This window comes from Leucoraja erinacea, chromosome 10 (assembly GCF_028641065.1).
Source record: "Leucoraja erinacea ecotype New England chromosome 10, Leri_hhj_1, whole genome shotgun sequence".
Taxonomy (NCBI): Eukaryota; Metazoa; Chordata; class Chondrichthyes; order Rajiformes; family Rajidae; genus Leucoraja; species Leucoraja erinaceus.
The window spans coordinates 26,641,623-26,654,114 of record NC_073386.1 but is presented as its reverse complement, the minus strand read 5'-3'; the positions used below and the strand labels follow the sequence as shown (position 1 = coordinate 26,654,114).

The window sequence follows — 12,492 nt, the reverse complement described above, 5'->3', positions numbered from 1 at the left end:
ACACACTGAATCTTAAAGATACAGGTTATTATTGTTTATTCCAGATTCTAGTTTAATTTTAGTACAAGCTGCATAAAAAAATAACTACATGAATTCAAAACTATAGAAACATTAGGTACATGTTTTAAATTATATAAAACAGTATAAAATGTGCAAGGTTAATTCATTATTACAACCAAAATCGAAAGAGTACATGTATGCACAGGTAACCTAAATGTGCCAGTTTCAGTGCAGCAGAAATTGCTTGGGTAAAAACACCACAACAATAAATATTAAACAACCAAGGATAGAGGAGAAAAAAAACTAGGATTTATGATACACAAGCAGCCACAAAGAATGTCCTATTTTCTTTATTTTTCTTGTCTTTTTGGGGTGCATAAGTCCGCTTATTTTAGATGAGTACATCTCTCAAATCTATTTGAAGAACACATTCAACATACAAATACAAATTTTGTACCAGGTAAAATCAGAGACGGCAGACTAGACTGATGAATTTTGTATGCTGGAGTTGATGACCATTTGTGCATAAAATGTCAGCTTGGTTGCTGATAGTGTGGCACTTAACATGCTATCATATGCTCATTGTACATGTTATTGCAGCACCAAAATTCAGTTATTTGCTAACATTTTTATTCAACCATCTCCAGCAATCCATTCCTATTGTTTAGTTTGCTTTTGTTACCCAGGATTTTAGCAATCCTGCAGTAAATATAATCCTCAGTCACATTTAATCTTCAGTCCCTTCCCACTCAGAGGTGGGGAGGGACTGGAAGCAAAAAAACAGGAAAAATCCCCCACCCCCCACCTACAATCAGTCTGAAGAAGGGTCCTAACCCAATTATTACATCCATTGTAGAAGGGTCCTAACCCAATTATTACATCCACTGGAGATGCTGCCTGACCCACTGAGTTACTCCAGCATTTTGTAACTATACATCTTGATTGACAATTGTGTCCAGAGAGACTGGTCTGCTGTGGATCTATTACTTAAGATCATTGCTTGCTTGCACTTCATTGTATGGCAGTCATAAGGTTTGGAAGAATTTCTGCATGAGAAAGATATTCCACAGAGAGTCAGACGGTTTTGAAAAGTCAGAAAAGGTGTTTGTACTGTTTTTGCTTTGGAGTTAGCTGAAGGACAGAGGAGGACAAAGGGCTTAATTAGGAAATGGAAAATAGATTATGAAAGAAAACTGGCAGGGAACATAAAAACTGACTGCAAAAGCTTTTATAGATATGTGAAGAGAAAAAGATTAGTTAAAACAAATGTAGGTCCCTTGCAGTCAGAAACAGGTGAATTGATCATGGGGAACAAGGACGTGGCAGACCAATTGAATAACTACTTTTGTTCTGTCTTCACTAAGGAAGACATAAATAATCTGCCGGAAATAGCAGGGGACCAGGGGTCAAATGAGATGGAGGAACTAAGTGAAATCCAGGTTAGCCGGGAAGTGTGGTTAGGTAAATTGAATGGATTAAAGGCCGATAAATCCCCAGGGCCAGATAGGCTGCATCCCAGAGTACTTAAGGAAGTAGCCCCAGAAATAGTGGATGAATTAGTGATAATTTTTCAAAACTCTTTAGATTCTGGAGTAGTTCCTGAGGATTGGAGGGTAGCTAATGTAACCCCACTTTTTAAAAAGCGAGGGAGAGAGAAAATGAGGAATTACAGACCAGTTAGTCTAACGTCAGTAGTGGGGAAACTGCTAGAATCAGTTATTAAAGATGGGATAGCAGCACATTTGGAAAGTGGTGAAATCATTGGACAAATCAGCATGGATTTATGAAAGGTAAATCAGGTCTGATGAATCTTGTAGAATTTTTCGAGTATGTAACTAGTAGAGTGGATAAGGGAGAACCAGTGGATGTGTTATATCTGGACTTTCAGAAGGCTTTTGACAAGGTACCACATAAGAGATTAGTATACAAACTTAAAGCACACGGTATTGGGGGTTCAGTCTTGATGTGGATAGAGAACTGGCTGGCAGACAGGAAGCAAAGAGTAGGAATAAATGGGTCATTTTCACAATGGCAGGCAGTGACTAGTGGGGTACCGCAAGGCTCAGTGCTGGGACCCCAGCTATTTACGATATATATTAATGATTTGGACGAGGGAATTGAATGCAACATCTCCAAGTTTGCGGATGACACGAAGCTGGGGGGCAGTGTTAGCTGTGAGGAGGATGCTAGGAGGCTGCAAGGTGACTTGGATAGGCTGGGTGAGTGGGCAAATGCATGGCAGATGCAGTATAATGTGGATAAATGTGAGGTTATCCACTTTGGTGGCAAAAACAGGAAAGCAGACTATTATCTAAATGGTGGCCGATTAGGAAAAGGGGAGATGAAACGAGACCTGGGTGTCATGGTACACCAGTCATTAAAAGTAGGCATGCAGGTGCAGCAGGCAGTAAAGAAGACGAATGGTATGTTAGCATTCATAGTAAAAGGATTTGAGTATAGGGGCAGGGAGGTTCTACTGCAGTTGTACAGGGTCTTGGTGAGACCACACCTGGAGTATTGCATACAGTTTTGGTCTCCTAATCTGAGGAAAGACATTCTTGCCATAGAGGGAGTACAGAGATGGTTCACCAGACTGATCCGTGGGATGTCAGGACTTTCATATGAAGAAAGACTGGATAGACTCAGTTTGTACTCGCTAGAATTTAGAAGATTGAGGGGGGATCTTATAGAAACATACAAAATTGTTAAGGGGTTGGACAGGCTAAATGCAGGAAGATTGTTCCCGTTGTTGGGGAAGTCCAGAACAAGGGGTCATAGTTTAAGGATAAGGGGGAAATCTTTTAGGACCGAAAACATTTTTCACACAGAGATTGGTGAATTTCTGGAATTCTCTGCCACAGAAGGTAGTGAGGCCAGTTCATTGGCTATATTTAAGAGGGAGTTAGATGTGGCCCTTGTGGCTAAAGGGATCAGGGGGTATGGAGAGAAGACAGGTACAGGATACTGAGTTGGATGATCAGCCATGATCATATTGAATGGCGGTGCAGGCTCAAAGGGCCGAATGGCCTACTCCTGCACCTATTTTCTATGTTTCTATGTATCCATTCTGCCTCTAAATTTGAAGGGATGATCCAAGACTGTCCTGAAAAATATATTTTCAATGGCATTCAGCAGGATATTCCCTGTTGGATTTGTCTCCGTTCTCCATGTTTATAATTATGTCATTGAGGTTCCTTAACATTCACTGTTCTTCCCAGATAAGGAAATTAAGCTGTGAAATAGTGACAAAATACTTGGACCATGGTCTTTGTTACAACCAATAGTACATTTCACTGGAAATTACTAGATTTTATGGCAACTCACCTGAATCGGGCATTGTCTATGCTGAAAGATGTAAGGACCTCCTGTATCATGAGAGGTACCGATGACGATTAGACCAATTACTGTCTAATCTGTGGTAATCCCCATCGGCCTTGCTCCAAAACAATGGAACTAATAGAAACAATGCTGCAAGAAAGTCCAAATTGAAGTCTCAAAGACTGAGCAAAAATAGTTAATCTCAAGGACAGTGCCTCAAAGATAACACAATAAGTCGCAACTAACAAGAGCCGCATTGCCCACATCATCTCAACTGTCCTAAGTTCCAATGTAATTTGTCTGCAAGTAGAACTGTGTGTAGAGGTGTTTTGCTGCCTAAAAACACCAACTGGTTTGATTAGCTAATTAACAACAGATGCTAGATATTCCTTAATTGGAAGTTCAGCCAGGCCTCAAAGAATAAAGCACACATCTACAGAGGCAGGGGTTCAGCAAAAAAACAAAAAAACCCTCCACCTAAAGAACAGGTGCAGTTGGAAATGGGCACAACATACTCTGATATCCACAATATGCACAATTTCTTCAATTACTTTCAAGGTCACATAACAATGAAACCCAAGAATGGAGGCGAATTTATCAGGGACAAAAAGGCATTTCTTAGAATTCTTCAACTGTGACTCTTTCCTCTCCATGAATACACTCGATTCCATGTCACAGCAAACTATGCAGCCCAGCTCATCCCTGTTCATGACTGACAAAAATTTGAAGCCAAAGGGAGATTGAAGGACAAGTCCTCAGGAGCAGACCGTATTCTTTAGATTTGTTGAAGTTCTAAAAGTAGGACAAATAGACCCTCAGTTGGAAATTCACAGTAAATAGATGCATAAGGCACTATCCTGTAGATATTTGGGAGATTTAAAAAAACAAACAAATGTCTAAATAAATAACTGGCAACTGAAAAACCATAAATGGTCACCATTAACATCACAAATGTGGATTGATACCTATAGCCTTTTTTCCACATTTGTAAACCTCAGAGAAATTTGGCTTAAACAATCTGTTCATCATATTTTCACAAAATGCCTCCCTTCCCCCAGTGCTCTTTCTCATGGCTACAAATAGAACAAAACTATTTATTCGGAGTTCCATTGAGTCAAGACGTAACATACATGTTGAGCTATCAATTTTCATTTGTTGCACTAATTAACAGATAGTCAGTAATCAGTATTATTTAAACAAAACAGTTAAGATACTATGGGATTAATTAAAATAAAGACACCACACTGTCAATACATTATTCCAACACATGGTTGTAATATTGAAGGTAGTCTAACTGACAAATAGAATACATGCAAAAATGATTTATAATTGCTTACATAGAATATTTTAGTGGATATTATGAAGCCGTGAGAATGTCAGTTCAGTAATTGAACGGGGAATTGTTTATTTCTGTGTTTCTAGATTTCAGTTGCCAAAGTGATTTATCTTGGAGACAGCCACTAATAAAGTTAAAAAATAATAGCTTGTTTTACTTTAATTGCCTTTATGAAACCCACAAGGCAAAGTAAATCCTATGTGGCCAAGCCAAGACAAACATATTAAGTTTACAGGTTAATAAACAAGATGGTTAATTATGGCTGCAATGCTAATTCAATAAATTAAACCCTGACTCTGCAGAAATTTGTGATTCCTACAGACACCAAAGTCCTAGCTAACATAACTAAACAATGGCAAATACGCTAATTATATAAGATTTATTGCAGTCATATAAAAAGTATTTTTTCCATAAAATATTGACAGGTGATTTAATTATACTCATGATTTGGGTGTACACCAGTGTGAAGACTGTGACAAATTGAAAAAGGGATAAGTGCATTATATTCAACATTTATTTTTACATATTGGCAGCAACTTATTTATGTTCCAATTTTACTGTGCAAGTTTAATTTGGGAACAAACTGTGTTTATTTTGTGCAAGTTTCATTTGGGAACAAACTGCATTTAATTTGCTAAGTTAACATTGTAAGGGACCTCAAGGCTCATCACGAGAAAATAATTAAACACAATTTGACATAAAGCTGTGTATTCCTAAAATGAAAACAGGTTAATTACAGTTATGAAACAAACAAACTGCAGTGGTCTATTTAAGAGATATATATAAGTCCATTTAATTTAGAAAATAAACTCTAGTTTAACTTTTACAAATGTTTGTGTCATCATTTATCATGATCAATTTCCTCATGTGCCGTGTGTTTTGAGAGTTGTTAGCCGTCATATACTCTAATTTATATTGTGAAAAGATTAGAGACACAGAAAACACAGCAAAACACCAACAGGACTAGACTGACATGTTGCAACATTTACGGCAGGGTTAAAATACTGTGATCAATGCAATTTTGAAAAGTTTGCCTACAATTAAACAGGAAGCTAGATTGTTATATTCTCGTACAAAGTGGATGTCAAAAACAGGCAAGCTGGTCCAGAGCAATTATCTTGGATAACCTTGTGCAAATAGCACACAGACTGCAAGCTATACCCAATAGGCAATACAGTGCTTAAATAATGTGAATGTTAGACTCCTGCATTCTTATATAAACATCGAGATAAAACTTTGACACATAATAAACTAAAAAAAGATAATTTATTGGTCTTAAAATATGTACGCCAAAATCAAGCTTTACGTGCCATTTTAGAATATTTGGGTTTGGAAAAATTAATTCCAGCTTATTTTCAATATAGTCCTTTTCAATTACTCTTGATAGTTCCATTTAACATTGTTTTAAATATATATTTTTGGGATATATATTCTTGGAATGCCTACAGTGATTAAGTGGATAACATTTTCTCTCTGACTTAAAGGTTGTGAGATGAAGTGCTACTCCAGAGACTAGGCAGACAGTACAGTGCAATTCCACTACACTGTTCTAATGCTATCGTCTGATTACACATCAACTCTCTTGGGTAAATATAAAAGATCTCATGGCACAATTTAAAAAATAGGACAAGGGGAATTACCCCCAATGTCCTGGCCAATGTTTATTCCCCAGACAAAAATCACTCAGAAAACATCACTACTGTTTCCAGAAGTTTTCTATGCACAAACTGCAGCCAATAAGCACACTCCAATGGAACTACAAAAGCAAATTAGAAAAAAAGTGAAGATGACCATTTCTATGTACCTCAGGAAAAACCTGCTGAAAAGTATATGTATAAAATATTACGTCAGGAGAGGACTCGAATGAACCTAACAATGTAAACACACGTTTGCATTAAAATTTCTGAACATTCATATGAACATTACCACTTGTGGAAAACACTTCACTTTTGATAACTACAGAACGATACTTTGAGATAAACATTATTTTTGAAAGCATCACCAATGATAGGGATCTAAATTGGGAATTTAGTAAATTTATTTAATACGGTTCTGCAATTCGATTTGACATCTCCCTCAGTTGCAAATTATGCCACTAAGTATTAAAACACTGTACAATTGTACTCCCCGATTCTTTTTTTCCCTAAAACTGTACATATGTGGAAAGTGATATTTCCACCATGTCATCAATGGTTCGCCTCACAGATATGGTGGTTTAATAATGGCACAATTCAATGAACCAATTGCATCTGTTATGCTGAGTAGATTAAACAAGAGGATAAATATTTCTCTTTTTCAAACATCCGAAATGCTGATTTCTTAAAATTCCAACTTTACCATACAATTTTTCTGCAGTATTCAATCACCTATTATTTGCAAGCCTACTTCTTTATGTTGTTCTTTGGTTACGTGTGATACTGCCAAAGCAGGTTTTATATTAATAAATACAAGAGAGTTCAAGAGTTCAAGTATACAAACTTAAAGCACACGGCATTGGGGGTTCAGTATTGATGTGGATAGAGAACTGGCTGGCAAACAGGAAGCAAAGAGTAGGAGTAAACGGGTCCTTTTCACAATGGCAGGCAGTGACTAGTGGGGTACCGCAAGGCTCAGTGCTGGGACCCCAGCTATTTACAATATATATTAATGATCTGGATGAGGGAATTGAAGGCAATATCTCCAAGTTTGCGGATGACACTAAGCTGGGGGGCAGTGTTAGCTGTGAGGAGGATGCTAGGAGACTGCAAGGTGACTTGGATAGGCTGGGTGAGAAATGAAATGAAATGAAATGAAATGAAATGAAATGAAATGATTGAAATGAAATGATTCAATTTATTGTCATTGTCAGTGTACAGTACAGAGACAACGAAATGCATTTTTAGCATCTCCCTTGAAAGGGAGACACAGGGCGTCGCGGTGTGCCCGCGCCTGCCGCCGTAACATTCCATTACAGGCAAAGGTGGGTGAAGTGTCTTGCCCAAGGACACAACGACAGTATGCACTCCAAGCGGGATTTGAACCGGCTACCTTCCGGTCGCCAGCCGAACTCTTAGCCCATTGTGCTATCTGTCGCCTACTGTGGGCAAATGTTTGGCAGATGCAGTATAATGTGGAAAAATGGGAGGTTATCCATTTTGGGGGCAAAAACGGGAAAGCAGACTATTATCTAAATGGTGGCCGATTGGGTAAGGGGGAGATGCAGCGAGACCTGGGTGTCATGGTACACCAGTCATTGAAGGTAGGCATGCAGGTGCAGCAGGCAGTAAAGAAAGCGAATGGTATGTTAGCTTTCAATGCAAAAGGATTTGAGTATAGGAGCAGGGAGGTTCTACTGCAGTTGTACAGGGTCTTGGTGAGACCACACCTGGAGTATTGCGTACAGTTTTGGTCTCCAAATCTGAGGAAGGACATTATTGCCATAGAGGGAGTGCAGAGACGGTTCACCAGACTGATTCCTGGGATGTCAGGACTGTCTTATGAAGAAAGACTGGATAGACTTGGTTTATACTCTCTAGAATTTAGGAGATTGAGAGGGGATCTTATAGAAACTTACAAAATTTGTTAAGGGGTTGGACAGGCTAGATGCAGGAAGATTGTTCCCGATGTTAGGGAAGTCCAGGACAAGGGGTCACAGCTTAATGATAAGGGGGAAATAATTTAAAACCGAGATGAGAAGAACTTTTTTCACACAGAGAGTGGTGAATCTCTGGAACTCTCTGCCACAGAGGGTAGTTGAGGCCAGTTCATTGGTTATATTTAAGAGGGAGTTAGATGTGGCCCTTGTGGCCAAGGGGATTAGGGGGTATGGAGAGAAGGCAGGTATGGGATACTGAGTTGGATGATCAGCCATGATCATATTGAATGGCGGTGCAGGCTCGAAGGGCCGAATGGCCTACTCCTGCACCTAATTTCTATGTTTCTAAGAGAGTTTTACTGTCATGTGTCCCTGATAGGACAATGAAATTCTTGCTTTGCTTTACCACACCAGAACATGGTAGGCACGAATACTGAACAGATCAGTGTGTCCATATACCATTGCATAAATATATACACACATGAATAATTAAACTGATAAAGTGCAAATAAACAGATTATTGGCTATTAATGTTCAGAGTTTTGTCCGAGCTGAGTTTAATAGCCTGATGGCTGTGGGGAAGAAGCTGTTCCTGAACCTGGTCGTTGCAGTCTTCAGGTTCCTGTACCTTCTACCTGAAGGTAGTGGGGAGATGAACGTATGGTCCGGATGGTGTGGGTCCTTGATGATGCTGCCAGCCTTTTTGCGGCAGCGACTGTGATAGATACCCTTGATGGACGGGAGGTCAGAGCTGATGATGGACAGGGCAGTGTTTACCACTTTTTGTAGTCTTTTCCGCTCCAGGGCGCTCAAGTTTCCGAATCAAGCCACGATGCAACCAGTCAGCATGCTCTCCACTGTGCACCTGTAGAAGTTAGAGAGAGTCCTCCTTGACATACCGACTCTCCGTAATCTTCTCAGGAAGTAGAGGCACTGATGTGCTTTCTTTATGATTGCATCAGTGCTCTCGGACCAGGAGAGATCTTCAGAGATGTGCACGCCCAGGAATTTGAAGCTCTTGACCCTTCCCACCATCGACATGTTGATATAAACGGGACTGTGGGTCCCCATCCTCCCCCAAATACTTACCATTTCCTCACTTATTATATCCAGTTTGCATCCATTGGTAACACGGGTAATCATGGATGCAGCTAATTGTATTATATTACGATTCTGGAAATATTACAGAGATTACATTATGTTTCATTTTGACTCGGATAAACAAGTGGAAATCAGATGAACCAATCTGAGAATACAAGATTTCTAATCTCAGATTGCTTCCCTCAGCAATCCACTTTCATCATATTTATTCTGACATTCAGCTGATGTCAACAGTTGGTTTCCCCAAAAGATATCCTCCTGTCACTGCCTCAGTGCCTGGGACCTGGGTTCAATCCTGACCTTGGATGTAGTCAGTGTGGAGTTTGGCATTCTGAGTGCACACGTTTCCTCCGGTGGTCAAATTTGCTCTTACACTCTACATATATGCAAGTTGCCCATTATAAATTCCTGTTGGTGTATGGGCGAGTGGTAGAATTGAAGAGAAATCCTGAGAAATTAGGGAGACTAAAAAACAAATTGGGATTAACGGCGGTTTAGCATAAAGGGGCAGTTGACGTTTGGTACCTACTCAGTGGACATGCTATATCAGGCAATATGTAAAGGGGCCAATAAGGGGGAGGGCAAAGCTAGATCTACTCTTGGGTAGGGAAAGGGGCTGAAGTGTCTGTGAACCAGCATTTTGGGACTATCGATCACAGTTCTATTAGCTTTAAAACAGTTATGGATAAGGACAGGGTTTGCACACGTTAAAATTCTGAATTGAAGCTGGGCAAACTTTGATGGTATTAGAGAGGAACTTCCTGCAGTCGATTGGTGTGGGTTGCTTGTCTGAAAAGGGTCATTTGGAAAGTGGGATGCTTTTAAACGTGTGCTGAAGAGAGATTGGATCATGCAGGTTTCTGTTAAGAGTGAAGGGCAATACAGGTGGGAGTAAGGAAGCCAGGATGACGAGAGAAATTGAGGCTCTGGTCAGGAAAAAAGGAAGCCTAAGACAGGTATAGGCAGTTAGGATAAAGTGTATCCCTGCAGGAGTTTCGAAAACTGGGAAGCATACTTAAGAAGGAAATCAGGAGTGCAAAAAAGGGGGCAGGAGATAGCTCTGGCAGATAACATCACAGAACATCCAAAGAGGTTTTGAGTACATTAAGGGAAAGGGAGTAACGAGAGAGAACAGGGCCCCTTAAAAACCAAGGATGTGCTATATGTCCTATGGTGAATAAGACTAGATAAATGTCCCAGGCCTGATTAGCTATATCAGATGACACTGTCGAAAGCGAGAGAAGAAACTGCAGGAGTCTGGCTGAGATATATGAATCATCATTACGCACGGGTGAGGCCCTGGAAGGCAGGAGGGTGTGCCTCTATTTAAGAAGGCCTGCAAGGAAAAGCCTGGGAACTCTGGACCAGTGAGCCTAACATCTGTGGTAAGCATGTTATTGGACAGTATTCTGAGGGATAAGATGCATATGCATTTGGATGGAGAGAGGCTGATTAGGGATAAATCAGCATGGTTTTGGAGTGGGAGATCGTATCTCTCAAATCTGATTGAGTTTTTGAAGAAGCAACTAAAAACGTTGACGAGGGCAAAGCTGTAAATGTCTATATAGACTTTAGCAAGGCTTTTGATAAGATTCTGCATTTAAGGCTCCTCTGGAAGGTTAGATCACATGGGATCCAGGGATAGCCAGCGACTGGATAGAGAATTGGCTTCACGGAAGGAGGCAGAGGGTGATGGTGCAAGGTTGTTTTTTGGACAGGAGGCCTGTGACGAGTGGTGTGCCTCAGGGATTGGTGCTAGGCCAATGATTTGATTGTGATTTATATCACCGATTTGGATGAGAATGTACTAAGCATAATTAGTACGTATGCAGATGACACTAAAGTGAGTGGTGTCGTAGTGAAGAAAGGTCATCAAAATTTACAGCAGGATCTTGATCAGTTATGCAAGTGGTCTGAGAACTGGTTAATAGAGTTTTGTGCAGTTAATTGCAAGCAATTGCATTTTGGGATTTTGGAAAGTCAAGCGAGGGCAGGACCTTCACAGTAAATGGCAGGGTCCTTGGGAGAGTTGAAGAGTAGAGGGATTTAGGAGTGCAGATTTAGGATTTAGTTCCCCAAAAGTGCAGTCACAGGTAGATAGGTTGGTCAATAAAGTTTTGGCACATTAGCCTTCATTATTCAGGGTATTGAATATAGAAGTTGGGATGTCATGTTACTGTTATACACATCGTTGGTGAGGCTGCATTTGGAATATCGTGTTCAGCTTTGGTCACCTGCTATAGGAAGGACATTGAAATGACTTTTCTGCTATTTGAAAGACTCAAGGCATCCTTGAGCAATTTTGCAGTGAGGCAGGAAAGTGAATTCACAAGAGACTACGGATGGTGGAATCTTGAGGAAAACAAAAATGCTGGAGGAACGCAGCAGGTTAGGCAGCACCTTTAAAAGGCCCCAACCCAAAACGGCACCTGTCCATTCCCTCCACAATGCTGCCTGGCCCGACAAATTCTTCCAGCATTATTTTGCTCAATATATTATTAACCACTATTTTCTGGCTATTAACAATTCCTTTAGCCATCTAATGTTATCTCACGACTGACGTCAGGCTGACGAGTTTATAGTTCCTAATTTTTCCTCTCAGTTCTTTCTCAAATTGTGGTTTACATTTGCTACTTTGTATCTGTTGGCTATATTCCAAAATCTCTGGTATTTTAGAAGAGCTTTAAATCTGCTAGATGAGTCAGAAAACTCCATGGTCAGAAAACTTGTTGAATCCCTTGATAACATTTATAATTCTTTAAAAATCCAGGTGGAGTTAGCAGTTGCTTTAACTGTTTAAATCTTAAGTTGGCACATTCATAACAATTCAAGTGAGAAAGTATATCCTTCAAAATAATGCGTCTTTCATTCTACAAGGGAAGTCCAGCAGTTCAGTAGTCACCAAAAGAACAAATCAATGCTTGCTGGGGGATCATCCACTCATATAAGGAAGCATTCTTATAAGGAAACATATTGTCCACTTTAGCTAAACTTCACTTATAAGCCTTCTTCACCAATATACAATCAGCAAAAAAGAAATTGTAATTATATTGAAGGCTCCCCCCATTCTATTTGTTTACATTTCAGTCTCCCCCAAAGATCTGGTAACTGTTGGGTTCTGCTAGGAATTCCTTTGCACATTTTTAGGACTTCATGTAGATAT

At 39.8% G+C, this 12,492-nt stretch overlaps 1 protein-coding gene across 1 annotated transcript in view; it reads right to left on the bottom strand.

Annotated features, from left to right (window-relative positions):
- faf1 (Fas (TNFRSF6) associated factor 1) overlaps nucleotides 1–12,492 on the bottom strand; it is a 264,696-nt gene that overhangs the window by 100,117 nt on the left and 152,087 nt on the right. The window lies entirely within an intron of this gene.